The sequence below is a fragment of the Lipotes vexillifer genome, unplaced genomic scaffold (genome assembly GCF_000442215.2).
Source record: "Lipotes vexillifer unplaced genomic scaffold, Lipotes_vexillifer_v1.1 scaffold1034, whole genome shotgun sequence".
Lineage (NCBI taxonomy): Eukaryota > Metazoa > Chordata > Mammalia > Artiodactyla > Lipotidae > Lipotes > Lipotes vexillifer.
The window spans coordinates 730,080-743,577 of NW_006790288.1; positions in this window are offsets into that span (position 1 = coordinate 730,080).

The following is a 13,498-nucleotide window of genomic DNA, read 5'->3' on the forward strand; positions in this document are numbered from 1 at the left end:
GCCAAAACGGTGAAAGCCGGGGGTACGGAAAAAAAAAAAAAAAAATCTGCCTGCCATTGCAGGGGACACTGGTTCGATCCCTGGTCCAAGAATATCCCACATGCCGCGGAGCAACTAAGCCCGTGCGCCACAACTACTGAGCCTGCGCTCTAGAGCCCGCAGGCCACAACTACTGAAGCCCTTGTGCCTAGAGCCCGTGCTCTGCAACAAGAGAAGCCACCAAAATGAGAAGCCCTTGCACCACAACAAAGAGTAGCCCCTGCTCGCTGCACCTAGAGAAAGCCGATGCGCAGCAACCAAGACCCAACACAGCCATAAATAAATAAATAATAAATAAATAAATAAATTCATTAAATAAATAAATAAATTCATTTAAAAAAAAAAAAGACAGAAGGACTTCCCTGGTGGTCCAGTGGTTAAGACTCCACGCTTCCACTGCAGGGGGCGGGGGTTTGATCCCTGGTCGGGGAACTAAGATCCTTCGTGCCTACGCGGCGGCCAAAGAAAACAAATACCAAAACAAAAGACAGATAAAAACAAATGTTGGCAAGGTTGTGGTAAAACAGGAAGCCTTAGACATTCCTGATGGGAATAAAAAATGGTACAGTCACTTCAGAAAAATGGAAGTTTCTCAAAAGGTTGAAATATATTTACCATATGACCCAGCAATTCCACTCTTTGGTGTCTTCCCAAGAGCTATGAAAACATATATATCTACATAAGGACTTGCACACAAATGTTCGTAGCAATATTATTCCATAATATAATAGCCAAAAAGGAAACCAAATTGGAAGCATCCTAAATGTCCATCAACTGGAGAATGGATAGATAAAATCTGGTATGTCCATACAATGGAATACAATACAACAATTAAAAGGAACAAAATACATGTTATGGCTTGGATGAACATCAAAGAGCATGCTCAGTGAAAGAAGTCAAACACAAGAGACCTCATATTGTATGATTCTATGTATGGGAACTATCCAGAGAAGGCAAAGCTATAGAGACAAAGAGTAGATTAGTGGTTGCCTGGGGAAGGAGCAGGAGAACAGGATTAAGAGTAAATGTACCATGAGGGATCCTATTAGAGTGATGAAAAAAAATTTTTTTTTGGCCACACCACACGGCTTGTGGGATCTTAGTTCACCAACCAGGGGTTGAACCCAGGCCCTCAGCAGTGAAAGCACAGAGTCCTAACCACTGGACCACCAGGGAATTCCCAAAAATATTTTTAAACTGATTTATGGTGGTGGTTACCCAACTTGGTAAACTTTTAAAAATGTCATTGAATTGTACACTTGAAAAAGGTGAATTAAATGATATGCAGAATAGGCTTTAATAAAGTTATTTTTTAAATTTATTATTTATTTATTTATTTTGGCTGCATTGGGTCTTCATTGCGGTGTGTGGGCTTCTCATTGCGGTGGCTTCTCGTTGTGGAGCACGGGCTCTAGGCACAGGGGCTTCAGTAGTTGCAGCACGCCGGCTCAGCAGCTGTGGCATGCAGGCCCTAGAGAGTGCGGGCTTCAGTAGTTGTGGCTCGCGGGCTCTAGAGCGCAGGCTCAATAGTTGTGGCACACGGGCTTAGTTCCTCTGCGGCATGTGGGATCTTCCCGGACCAGGGATCGAACCCGTGTCCCCTGCATTGGCAGGTGGATTCTTAACCATTGCATCACCAAGGAAGTCCCTAAAGTTATTTTTTTAAACATGGGTATAGAAGATAGACCATTTAAAATACTTAAGACAGATAAAGAGGGAAGAGATATGGGGATATATGTATATGTATAACTGATTCACTTTGTTATAAAGCAGAAACTAACACACCATTGTAAAGCAATTATACCCCAATAAAGATGTTAAAAAAATTTTTAAAAAATAAAATAAAATACTTAAGACATGTTAAATACATAATTATGATTCCAAATTGCCATTGATTTATGCTTTGTATTTCACCAAGATGTATTTATCCATTATAGAAACTACTCCCCTTCCCTGCCTATGGAATGTTAAGTTTGCACTCAAGGTGATATGTCTCCCTTAATTTGATATGCCACTAATTTATGGTTGTGCAGAAATATCAACAGCCTCATTTAAAACACACACACATGCATTTACATTTACCTAAACTTGTAAAAAATAATGAAGTGAGGTAGTCTTCCTCTCTTCCTCCTCCTCCTCCCTTTTCTTTAAGGTATTCTTTACATACCATTCTTGGGTTTTTTTTTGAAATATCATATACAGCTTTATTATTACCATGTCAGTTTTTTTACATCTTTATTGGACTATAATTGCTTTACAATGGTGTGTTAGTTTCTGCTTTATAACAAAGTGAATCAGTTATACATATACATATGTTCCCATATGTCTTCCCTCTTGTGTCTCCCTCCCTCCCACCCTCCCTATCCCACCCCTCCAGGCGGTCACAAACCACTAAGCTGATCTCCTTGTGCTGTGCGGCCGCTTCCCACTAGCTATCTACCTTACGTTTGGTAGTGTATATATGTCCGTGCCTCTCTCTCACTTTGTCACAGCTTACCCTTCCCCCTCCCTGTGTCCTCAAGTCCATTCTCTAGTAGATCTGTGTCTTTATTCCTGCCTTACCCCTAGGTTCTTCATGACATTTTTTTTTCTTAAATTCCATATATATGTGTTAGCATACGGTATTTGTCTTTCTCTTTCTGACTTACTTCACTCTGTATTTTTTTTTCTTATTTAACTCTCTCTTTTGCTTTTCCTCGTTTTTTATATTGTTTAGACTTTAAAAAAAAAAATCTGGAGATTTATCCTTTCCTGTCTCTTTTGATTGGCTTCAACTTTTTCAGGTCAACCTTGTACATCTGCTTTGGATTCTAACTCCCCTTCAGTGGAACTGACAGTGGAACTGGCTTGTGAACTGCAGGATGTGGTCTTAGGCGCTGGCATCCCAGAGGTGACTGTGGGAGGGAAAGAAGATGTGCCTTAACTGTAGAGTCTTTGGGATTTTCTGTGCACACAATCACAACCACTGTGAGTATCAATAGTTTTGTTTCTTCCTTCTAATCCTCTTGTCTTTTATTTCTTTTTCTTTTTTACTCCCCTGGATAGACTTCGAAAGAACACTGATGGGAAGCAGAGATTGAGGGCATCCTGACCTTGTGTGGTTCTTGATTGTGGCAGGCAGCCTCCAGGATGGTCCCCACTGACCCTTGCCTACTGGTGTTCACACCCTTGTGTAGTCCCTCTCTCCTGTTGTTTATGTGACCAATCAAACATGGCAGAAGTGACGGTATGTCACTTCAGAGGCTAGGAAGTGAAAGATAGAGTGGCATCTGCCTCTCTATTATCTATGGTACCTATTGTTCTATTTTTTTTTAGATTTTATTTATTATTTATTTTATTTATTTTTGGCTGTGTCAGGTCTTAGTTGCAGTGCATGGGCTCTTCATTGTGACACGTGGGCTTCTCTCTAGTTATGGCATGCGGGTTTTTCTTCTCTTTAGTTGTGGCGCACAGGTTCCAGGCGTTGTGGCGCATGGGCTCTGTAGTTTGCGGCACACGGGCTCTAGTTGTGGCGCGTGAGCTCAATAGTTGCGGCACGCAGGCTTAGTTGCCCCACGGCATGTGGAATCTTAGTTCCCTAGCCAGGGATGGAACCCACGTCCCCTGCATTGTAAGGCAGATTCTTTACCACTGGACAACCAGGGAAGTCCCCCTATTGTTCTTATTTATGCTGTTTTATACCCTTGGGTTATATCTGTGTGCTGGACATTGTTTTTGAGAAATTATTTATAGAAATTCCTTGAGGCTCAAGATAATATCATCTCCACTAAACAGAACTTATTTTGCCAGCTCCTGAGGGCACTAGCAATCTGGAGCCACATAAGTCTGAAATTTTCACCCTAGCCCCTTGAGGCTGCCAGTATTGAAGCTCAGCCTTTTCCAAAACAAGAACCCCAAGGCATAAGCAGCCTTTAGGGAAGGTTTCATTTCACTTTCTCATGCTCTTCAGTATCTCAGCATCTCAATTCAGCAATTCTTCAAATCTCCTTATTTCTCCGATGCTTTTAAGATGACTTTTTAAAGTTTTTGTTTTGTTTTGTTTTGGTTTTATTGGTATGAGGGTTTGTCTGAACTATCTAGGCTTCCATATCCGGAACTGTTGGTCCCTTTGACCCTCATTTGAGGGATCCAATAGGCAGCAATATCTTCACTGTGCTATAGGATGAATCATAATTGGGCTAGGTCAATCATGGTAACCCCCTTCTTCTATGCCTGAGGTGGGCATATGACACACTTCTGAGGGAAAAAAAAGACACAAGAGGAAAATTCCTGAGAACTTGTGGATGAATTTTTGTGCCCTTTTAAAAGAGAGCTGATCGGGAACCAGAGCCCTTTCTCTTTATTGTGCTTTGGGGTGATGTTATGGAAGGAAGTCACACTTGAGTCTGTGGCACCCCTCTTATAACTGAGGGAAAAGCCAAGAAAATTGCAGAAGTGTCAACTCATGGTTTTTTATATTGTGGAGCCACTTACAAATCCTGGAACCCTTTGCTTCCAAGGTTCTGAAATATTCTTATGGTTTCACTGTTAGTCGGGTTTTCTGTTATGTGCAGTCCAAAGTGTTCCTAACTGACATATCATCCTTCTAGACTCAGCTTTAAATAACATTTCCTCAGGGAAGCCTTTCTGAAACCTCCAGATCAATACATTGAATAATACACTCTACTTTCCCTTTAGTGCCTCTCATCATATTTCTAATATCTGTTGAATGATAGTCTCTCTCTGGGATGTAAGCTCTATGAGAACAGAGACCATGGTAGGTATTCTAGAGCCCAGCCCAGTGCCAGGCATGGCAGCCTCTTATAAATAAATAACTATCCAAATAGACAAATAAAAGCATCAAGAGCACAAGTGGAAGGAGAAACTAGATAAAAACCCTGGAGGATGTGAATTTAAATTTGTGCAACTGTTCTTCTTCTAACAGACGAAAACTCTTAAAGCTCAAAGAATCAATACAGGGCTTCCCTGGTGGTGCAGTGGTTAAGAATCCGCCTGCCAATGCAGGGGACATGGGTTCAAGCCCTGGCCTGGGAAGATCCCACATGCCACAGAGCAACTAAGCCCGTGCGCCACAACTACTGAGCCTGTGCTCTAGAGCCTGCAAGCCACAACTACTGAGCCTGCATCCTGCAACTACTGAAGCCCGCATGCCTACAGCCTGTGCTCCACAACAAGAGAAGCCACCGCAATGAGAAGCCCGCGCACTGCCATGAAGAGTAGCCCCTGCTTGCCGCAACTAGAGAAAACCCGCGACACAGCCAGGAAAAAAAAAAAAAAAGGATCATTACAGAAGGGTTGGAATGACCATCGTGAGAACTGGGTATGAATGTTCATCTGGGAAAAGTAAGAGTTGCCAAGTAGTGTTAAAGAGCCAGCTGGGATTAGAAACCGTGTATGTGCATTGGCATCAGTCAGCAGAATTATGAGATTTCCTCCAGCAGTGGTCAGCTGTCTGGGTGTGGGAAAGAAGTTGGGTAATTAGATTGATCCAAAGACGGGGGCTCTCAGGACAGGCTGCCTTCTGTTCTGGTCTCTGGTAAAGTAAGTAAAAGTAGATATGGAATTTTATTTAATTTATTTAATCTCTCAATAGATTAAACCTTGTAGAACTCAAAAGGCCTGCCCTTTCATTCCAGACTGGAGAATATCCCTTGGCTGAAGCACTCACTGAAGAGGTCTGCCCCCATCTCCCACTTGCCATAGAAAGGCTTATGAGGGGGATGTGTGAATTTCTTAAAGTGTGTGTGTGTGTGTGTGTGTGTGTGTGTGTGCGCGCTTGTGCATTTTTCTGGGGTGAGTGTCTATAGTTTCCACCAGATTCTCAAAAGGGTCTGTGATCCAGAAAGGCAAGAACCAGTGACTTGGGGTTAGCTCCTAGCAGTGAGCCACTGTATGGATCCAGTGGGACAATCAGGGCTTGACTGATGGGTAGTCACAGCCCTGCTTATTAACGAGAGGTGGTATGGCACAGTGGTAGATGTGTAGACTCCAGGGTCAGAGGCCTGGGCTATGCCACTTAGCTCCTCAGTTTCTTATCAAATGGGAATGATAATCACAGTTCCTTATCTCAGAGAGCTGTTGCAAAGATTAAATGAGTTAGTACATGTAAGTGCTTAGGACCATGCCTGGTACTTAGTAAGAGCTGGGGTTTTTTTTGTTTGTTTGTTTGATTTGTGGTAAGCGGGCCTCTCACTGTTGTGGCCTCTCCCATTGCGGAGCACAGGCTCCGGACGCGCAGTCTCCACGGCCACGGCTCACGGGCCCAGCCGCTCCGCAGCATGTGGGATCTTCCCGGACCGGGGCACGAACCCGTGTCCCCTGCATCGGCAGGCGGACTCTCAACCACTGCGCCACCAGGGAAGCCCTAAGAGCTGGTTTTTATTATACCTAATGGTTAGCGATGCGTCAGGACCCAATTCAGAACAAAGAGGTTGAATCAGGAGGCATCATTTGGGGGAGAAGTCTCTTCTCCCTGATACTTATTGTGTGATCTGGGGCAAGTTCCTTAACTGGTCTGTGTCTCAGTTGTCTTATCTGTAATATGGAGTTAGTAATAGTAACTACCTAATAGGATTGTTGTAGGTCTTCTATATGGGCTCAGAGCAGTGAGTACAACTCACTAAATGCTGGTATTCTTATTATTGTTGTTATTATTATTACTGCCTTGGTATATTCAAGCTCCTCATTTTGATGAGAGCAGCTCTTTGCAGCTGGCTCCCAAGCCTTCCCTCACACTGAAACCTTCACAACTCACAAAGCACCTCACACGTACCGTGTCTACCTCACAGCAGCTCATTGAGGTGAAGACTTGAGATCCAAAGAGAGTAAGGGACTAAACCTAAGGCCCCTCTACCTGCCCCCTTCCTCATGGCATCCCTTCCTCTCCCTGGTTTCCATCTACAACCATTCCACTTGTGAAATCCCACACCGACTACAAAGCCTTTCTGGTTCCCCTAATCAGAATCCCTGTTTGGAACCAACTTCATGGCATGCTCACAGTTCTGCAGTGACCTCACGGCTCGCTTCCCCACTAAGCTGCAGACTCCCAGGCCCAGTCCTACTCCTTTTATTGCACCTATCACCGCTCTTTGGACAGAAAATGCCTTCTCTAGAGAGCTGCTGAGTGAAGGAAATTAAATACTTGATGATTCTACTATTCCAAGGTATTCACATGTCTAAGGGAAGGGAGGAAGAGACACTGAAATGCTTATCTTCCCTGTAGACCAAGAGACTGAGCACATAAACAGTGGCCAGATCGTGTGGAAAAAGAGAACTCACCCACAGCCTTCTGAAAGCTTCCCAGGAAACCAACCCCTTATCTACAGTAAACCACCCAGGAAGTCTATAAATCAGATTTGTAGGAAGTTAGACTATCTCTAGCAACAATCCGGGAAGATAAACAATAACTTCTAGGGACTTCCCTGGTGGCGCAGTGGTAAAGAATCCGCCTTACGATGCAGGGGACGCGGGTTCCATCCCTGGTCAAGGGAACTAAGATCCCACATGCCACAGGGCAACTAAGCCTGCGTACCACAACTATTGAGCTCGCGCGCCTCAACGAGAGAGAAGGCCATGCCCTGCAACTAGAGAGAAACCCGAGCAGACTGCATGCTCTAACGAAAAAGATCCCGCATACCTCAACAAAGATCCCATGTGCCTCAACTAAGACACGATGCAGCCAAAAACAAACAAAAAACCAATAACTTCTATAACAATTGGATCAAAAAGGCCAGGACTTGATTAATAACTGACAACTTCCCTAATTTTGGTCCCCACTTCCAATGTGGGAGCAACCATACAAAGCCAAATATGTACCCCTAACCAGTCATGCCCCAGGATGCCCCATTTCTAGTTAGCCCCCCTACAAGCTTCCCCATGCCAACAGCCTCAGTCAGGGCACACCTGAAACCTTCCCTTTTATCTGCTATGAAGCTTTCCCATTCCTCTGCCTGCCTTTGATTCTCTCCTAAAACACAAGTGACCTTGGCTGACTCCCTTGCTATAGCAAGGACAGAATACATAGCCTGCTTGTGCTTTTCTCATTTGGCTGGTTATTTCCATAAGACCCCGGAATGAAAGCGCAGGGAGCAGAGACCCAGACTTCTGTCAGTTCCCTGGTTTCCCCTGGGGTGGAGCTCTGAGCCCTCAAACAGCAGAGCTGCTGGCTGATCCACTGGAAATGCTGAGCAGACCTTTGGACTCAACTGAGTGAGAGCTGGGGAGGCCAAATTGACTCAGATTAAATCCCCCAGGCATAAAAATCACAAAAGAGTTTTTGTTAGATGCTGATTGGGAGGGAGAGGCTCCAAAGATCTGGGAAAAGGATAGGACAACTGGGAATAGAGAAATGAGGGAAAGGCAGGAATCTTGCCTAGAACCAGAGCAGGAATTGCCTAGAGCTGCTTGGGTGGGATGGAGATTTGAGTCAAAATTCTTTTCTAACCTCCACCAAAATCCTTTACCCAAAACACAGATATTTGCTGAGTGCATAGTGCTGTACCAGGCACAGCCACTGACTTCATGGAGCTCACACCCTAGTGGGGGAAGACAGACAATAAATGACTAGAAGTGGTAAGTGCCCTGAGGAAAATAAATTGGATGTTGGACAGAGAAAAGGAGTGCTGGGGTTGGCAGCACAGCGTACGGAAATGTGGGTTGGGGAAGACCTCTCTGGGGAATGACATTTGCACTGACACCAGAAGGAACCAGCAGTAATTCTCCCAGGGGAAGTCGTTTTCCAGGCAGAGGGAGCAGCTTAAGCAAAGGCCCTGAAGTGGGACTGGGACTGATACGTTCAATATGGAACAGAAAGAAGGTGGAACAGAAGGAAGGTGGGTGTGTCTAGAGCAGCGTGAGGGGAGGGTACTAGTGGTGGGATGAGACCAGGAAAGGAAGTTCAGGTCAGACCAGGCATGAAAGGGGGGCTTTCGAGGCCATGTTAAAAGTTTAGATTTTATTTTATTCTAAATATAATAGGAAGCTATTGAGAAAAGGCACTAAATGTCTTGCCTGCCTCAGCCGTTTTGTCAAAGCCTTAGAAGAGCTCCCTTGTTGAGATTTTGTCAAGATCCTGGTAGTCGGGGGATGTGTATATGTGGGTGGATGGCACTGAGGAGATAGGAGGTGGCTCAGGCCCAGTTGCTTTAAATCACAACCGGAATCCCTTGTTCAGGAGGACAAAATGGGCCACAAAGAGTGTGTGAACCCCTGAAGTTGTACGCTAATTTTGTGCATGTGTGAACTCTATTTTAGGGAAGAACCCAGGCTTTGTCAGATTCTCAGAGGAGTCTCTGTAACCAAAAGAAGATAGAAAAGGAGGCTACTGACTTGTATGCTTGCGCATGCGTGTGCCATCTTAGTAAGGATCCGCAGATGTGGCCAGCGAGGGGCAGGGGTAGCGGGGGAAGGCAGGGAGATGCGTTGTACTGTGCACCATGTGCTTTACCTATTTTTATTTTTTTTAAGTGAAGTATAATTGACTTAAAACGTTATATTAGTTTCAGGTGTACAACATAGTGATTCAATATTTTTATACATTACAAAATGATCGCCACTGCTTTACCTATTTTTAAAAATCCGCTTCAGTGTAAAGGACTGAAGCCAGAGGAGAATGGATAGGGTGAGGAGGAAGGTGCAAAAGTCTTGGTTGTGGCCAGGGCAGGGCAGTGACGTACCTGCTAGTCCTAACTTGACCCACCCCACCACTAACCTGTACTCGCAGCCCTCAACTCTGAAGAGCTTGTCCCAGAGATGTGGGTCTGCGCAGGAGGGGTCGGCTGCCCAGCGAGCGCCCACTGCACTACTTTGGGAGAGTGGTCATGATCTCGGGTGGCCTCGGCCTGCAGCGGCTTGAAGCAGGGTTTCGGTTCCCGGCCAGTGATTGAGGTCGGGTCGCAGCGGTGAGAGCACCGAATCCTAGGTACTAGATCAGTGGTCAGTGACAAGGCCCAGGCCCTACAGCTTTGCAGAAAAAGAATTCCCACAGAGATGGAAAGTGGTGAAACAAGTATTTATTAGGAGAAAAAAGTACAGTACGTGTGGATAGACACACGGGCGGGCGCAGAAAGAGTCGTGCCCTCATGGCAGTTTAAATCACTTATATGGGGCATTTTTTCCAGGTTTCCTTTGGCCAATCATTTTGATTGCCTGGTTCAAAGTCTGAATTTGTTATAGCTCAGGATTTTCCCATGTGTGCACTCACATCTCTTAGCCAAGATGGATTCTACCGAAGAGGCCTATAGGTAAGTGAGCGTTAGTTGGCATCACACCCCTTTTGACCTCCAAGGAGCCTTTCTGCGCATGTGTAGTCGGGGAGGTCTCCTGACTTTGAGAATGAGGAATATGTGGTCTCTTATCTTCTATCTGGGCAGGGCCCAGCCTCCTCTCTCAACTGTCCTGTTATTCCCGTCTCCACAGAGTATCGGTCCACAAGGAACGAACTCAAACTATTTGCCCTGGGGGCCCATCTGTCTCCTGCCTCAGTCAGAGTAGATCCCCTGGAGATGCCCTTGCTCAGAACCTGAGGCCACTGTCCTCTCTGCCTGAGCCCCAGCCTCCTCTGAGCCCTGCAACTTCACCAAGAGAAGCCGGGGCTTCCGGAGCACGGCACACTGCCGACCCCACCAGGAGCCTTGGGCTCAGATCTGAATGCATCTCTCAGCTGCTTTTATGAGGGGTCCATCCCCAACAAATGATCTTTGTTGGTCATTTTCCTTTGAGTAAAAGTTCCCTTGCTCTGCCTGACATCCATGCCAGCCCTAGCCAGGCAGATGGAGGCTGAGACGGGAGTGTTTTCTCTTAATTCTCTCCAGAATCTTGTGCTTTGCCTACCCACAAATAGGTCTGGCCCGACCTTCAGCACCCACCTGTTCTCAGTGATCAGTAAGTGGGCAGGGACTTGCCTCCCTAGGGTGTTCAGATCTGCAGCAATCCTGGCCCACGAGCTGGCGAGTGGAATCAGCTGCTGATGACAGGTTCCTGGCAGGGTGCAGAGCAGGCCAGGGCCTCCTTGTCCACACTGGGGGAGGGGATCAGGGTGGCTTTGTGCAGGCCAATTAAACCGCAGAGCTGCTCTCCTGCTGGGGAAAAATTCAGACCTTTCAATAGCTTCCTCCTGGGGCCACCTCTGTGGTGTCAGCACAGGCATTTATAATTGTGTAGCCTAATAGAATTTTACCACTCAGTCTTCTAACTCTAAATTAAATAATAATACTATCCAATATTTACTTACTTACTTACTATGGATCAGGTGCTATTTAGTTAAAGACTAAGTGTATCATCCCATTTAAACCCCACTGAGGGACTTCCCTGGTGGCGCATGGTTAAGAATCCGCCTACCAGTTCAGGGGACACAGGTTTGAGCCCTGGTCCGGGAAGATCCCACATGCCGCGGAGCAACTAAGCCCGTGCGCCACAACTACTGAGCTTGCTCTCTAGAGCCCGCGAGCCACAACTACTGAAGGCTGTATGCCACAACTACTGAAGCCCAAGTGCCTAGAGCCTAAGCCACCGCAATGAGAAGCTGACGCACCGCAACAAAGAGTACCCCCACTCACCACAACTAGAGAAAGCCCGTGCACAGCAATGAAGGCCCAACGCAGCCAAAAATTAAAAAACACACACACACACAAAATCCCACTGAGCCCCGAGGTAGCGGCATGGTCACGTCCCCCTGTCACGCAGCCAGTTGGTCAAGGAGGTGGCATGTGAACCCAGGCAGCCTGGGAACACTGTGCCTATAGCTGCATCAATAAAAATAAAGCGGTTCGCAGAAGGGCCCCACAGTCTTGCATCAAATGGGATGCAATCCGGGCCCAGTAATCAGAGAACAAACTTGAGGGTCCTGACTGTTGCACACAAGCACGCAGTGGGGATACCGGCTGCTGGCCTGGAGTCAGGGGCCCCAGGCTGCCGTTTCCTCTGTAAAATAAGGGGACAGCCTGTACTGCTCCAGCGCTCCCAGCTCTGAAAGGCTGCAGGTTACTTCCCAGAAAAATGTGAGCTCCTCCTGCTGGGATGCTGGCTGGGAAAACCACTACCAGGCCTGCCAACACTTCTCCTTGCCCCAGCGGCTCAGAACGGTGCCGGGAAGCTGCTGGGCCGGGGGTGGGGGGACCTGGGTTCTGGCTCCAGTTCTGCTTCCTAAGTCAAGCACTTGGCATCCTCTCCTGCCTCATTTTTCTCATCTGATAAATGGAAGTAATGTCCACAGGCCCACCCCCGCTTTATAAGGTTTGGGGAGAAGATAAAATGAGATGATGAATCTAAAAAAGCCCTTGGAGGGAATTCCCTGGTGGTCCAGTGGTTAGGACTCTGTGCTTCCACTGCAGGGGACACGGGTTTGATCCCTGGTCAGGAACTAAGATCCCAAAAACTGCGTGGCATGGCCAAAAAAGAAAAAAGAAAAAGAAAAAAATAAAAAGCCCTTGGAGGGCTTCCCTGGTGGCGCAGTGGTTGAGAGTCCGCCTGCCGATGCAGGGGACGCGGGTTCGTGCCCCGGTCCGGGAGGATCCCACGTGCCGCGGAGCGGCTGGGCCCCTGAGCCATGGCCGCTGAGCCTGCGCGTCCGGAGCCTGTGCTCCTCAACGGGAGAGGCCACAGCAGTGAGAGGCCTGCGGACCACAAAAAAAAAAAAAAAAAAAAAAACCCTTGGAGACTGGAGGTTCTGTGCACAGTGAAGAATTGGGGCCAAGGCAGGTCTCTTACCCTCTGCATCCTGGAGTTTCTGAGATGAGGACAGGCCCTGAAGTGAGAGACAGGCAGGCAGTGCTGGGCATAACTGCTCCTTACCCTCCACCAAGGTCGCCCTGTCTGCCAGGCCCCCCCTCCTGGGGCAGCAGCCCCTCCCCATGGTGAGAGGACAGCCAGACAGCAGGGGGCTGAGGTGAGGAGAAGACACAAGGACTCAGAAACAGGAATTTTCTTTCTGATGCTGACCCTGGGCTGACTGTCGGGGCTTCAAAGGGGAGGCTCAGGGAGCTGAACCCCAGAATGATGACTCACTCGTTAAACAATGTAATTGAGCACCTACCGGGTACCAGACACTGGAAAACAGTGAGCTCCCAAGTGCCCAAGGTCGATGCCCTGCGGGTGAGTCTCGGAGTCTCCTGCGCACTGACTGAGCCAGCAGAGCCGAGGGACCGTGTGGGGCCTGTCCGGGAGCGTGGACTGAAGAAAATCAAGTGGGAGCAGCGGCTGAAGCCACACTAGGGAAGCTGGGGAGCCAGGCTGCAGTCCCAGACTGAACGTGAGGCCACAGAGCAGGGACCCTTACACTTCTTGGCCCCAGGAAGAGCAGTGGTCACCTTAGAGCCCCAGAAGTCCAGCTGGGGCTAGTGGCTCATCCAGAGTCCAGGCACATCTGTGCATCTGGGGGCAGGTGACCCTGGACCTGCGGTCCGAGTGGCAAGCTGGTTACCTCCTGCCTCCACCTGCACCTCCCCCGCGTCCCCCCCCCCCC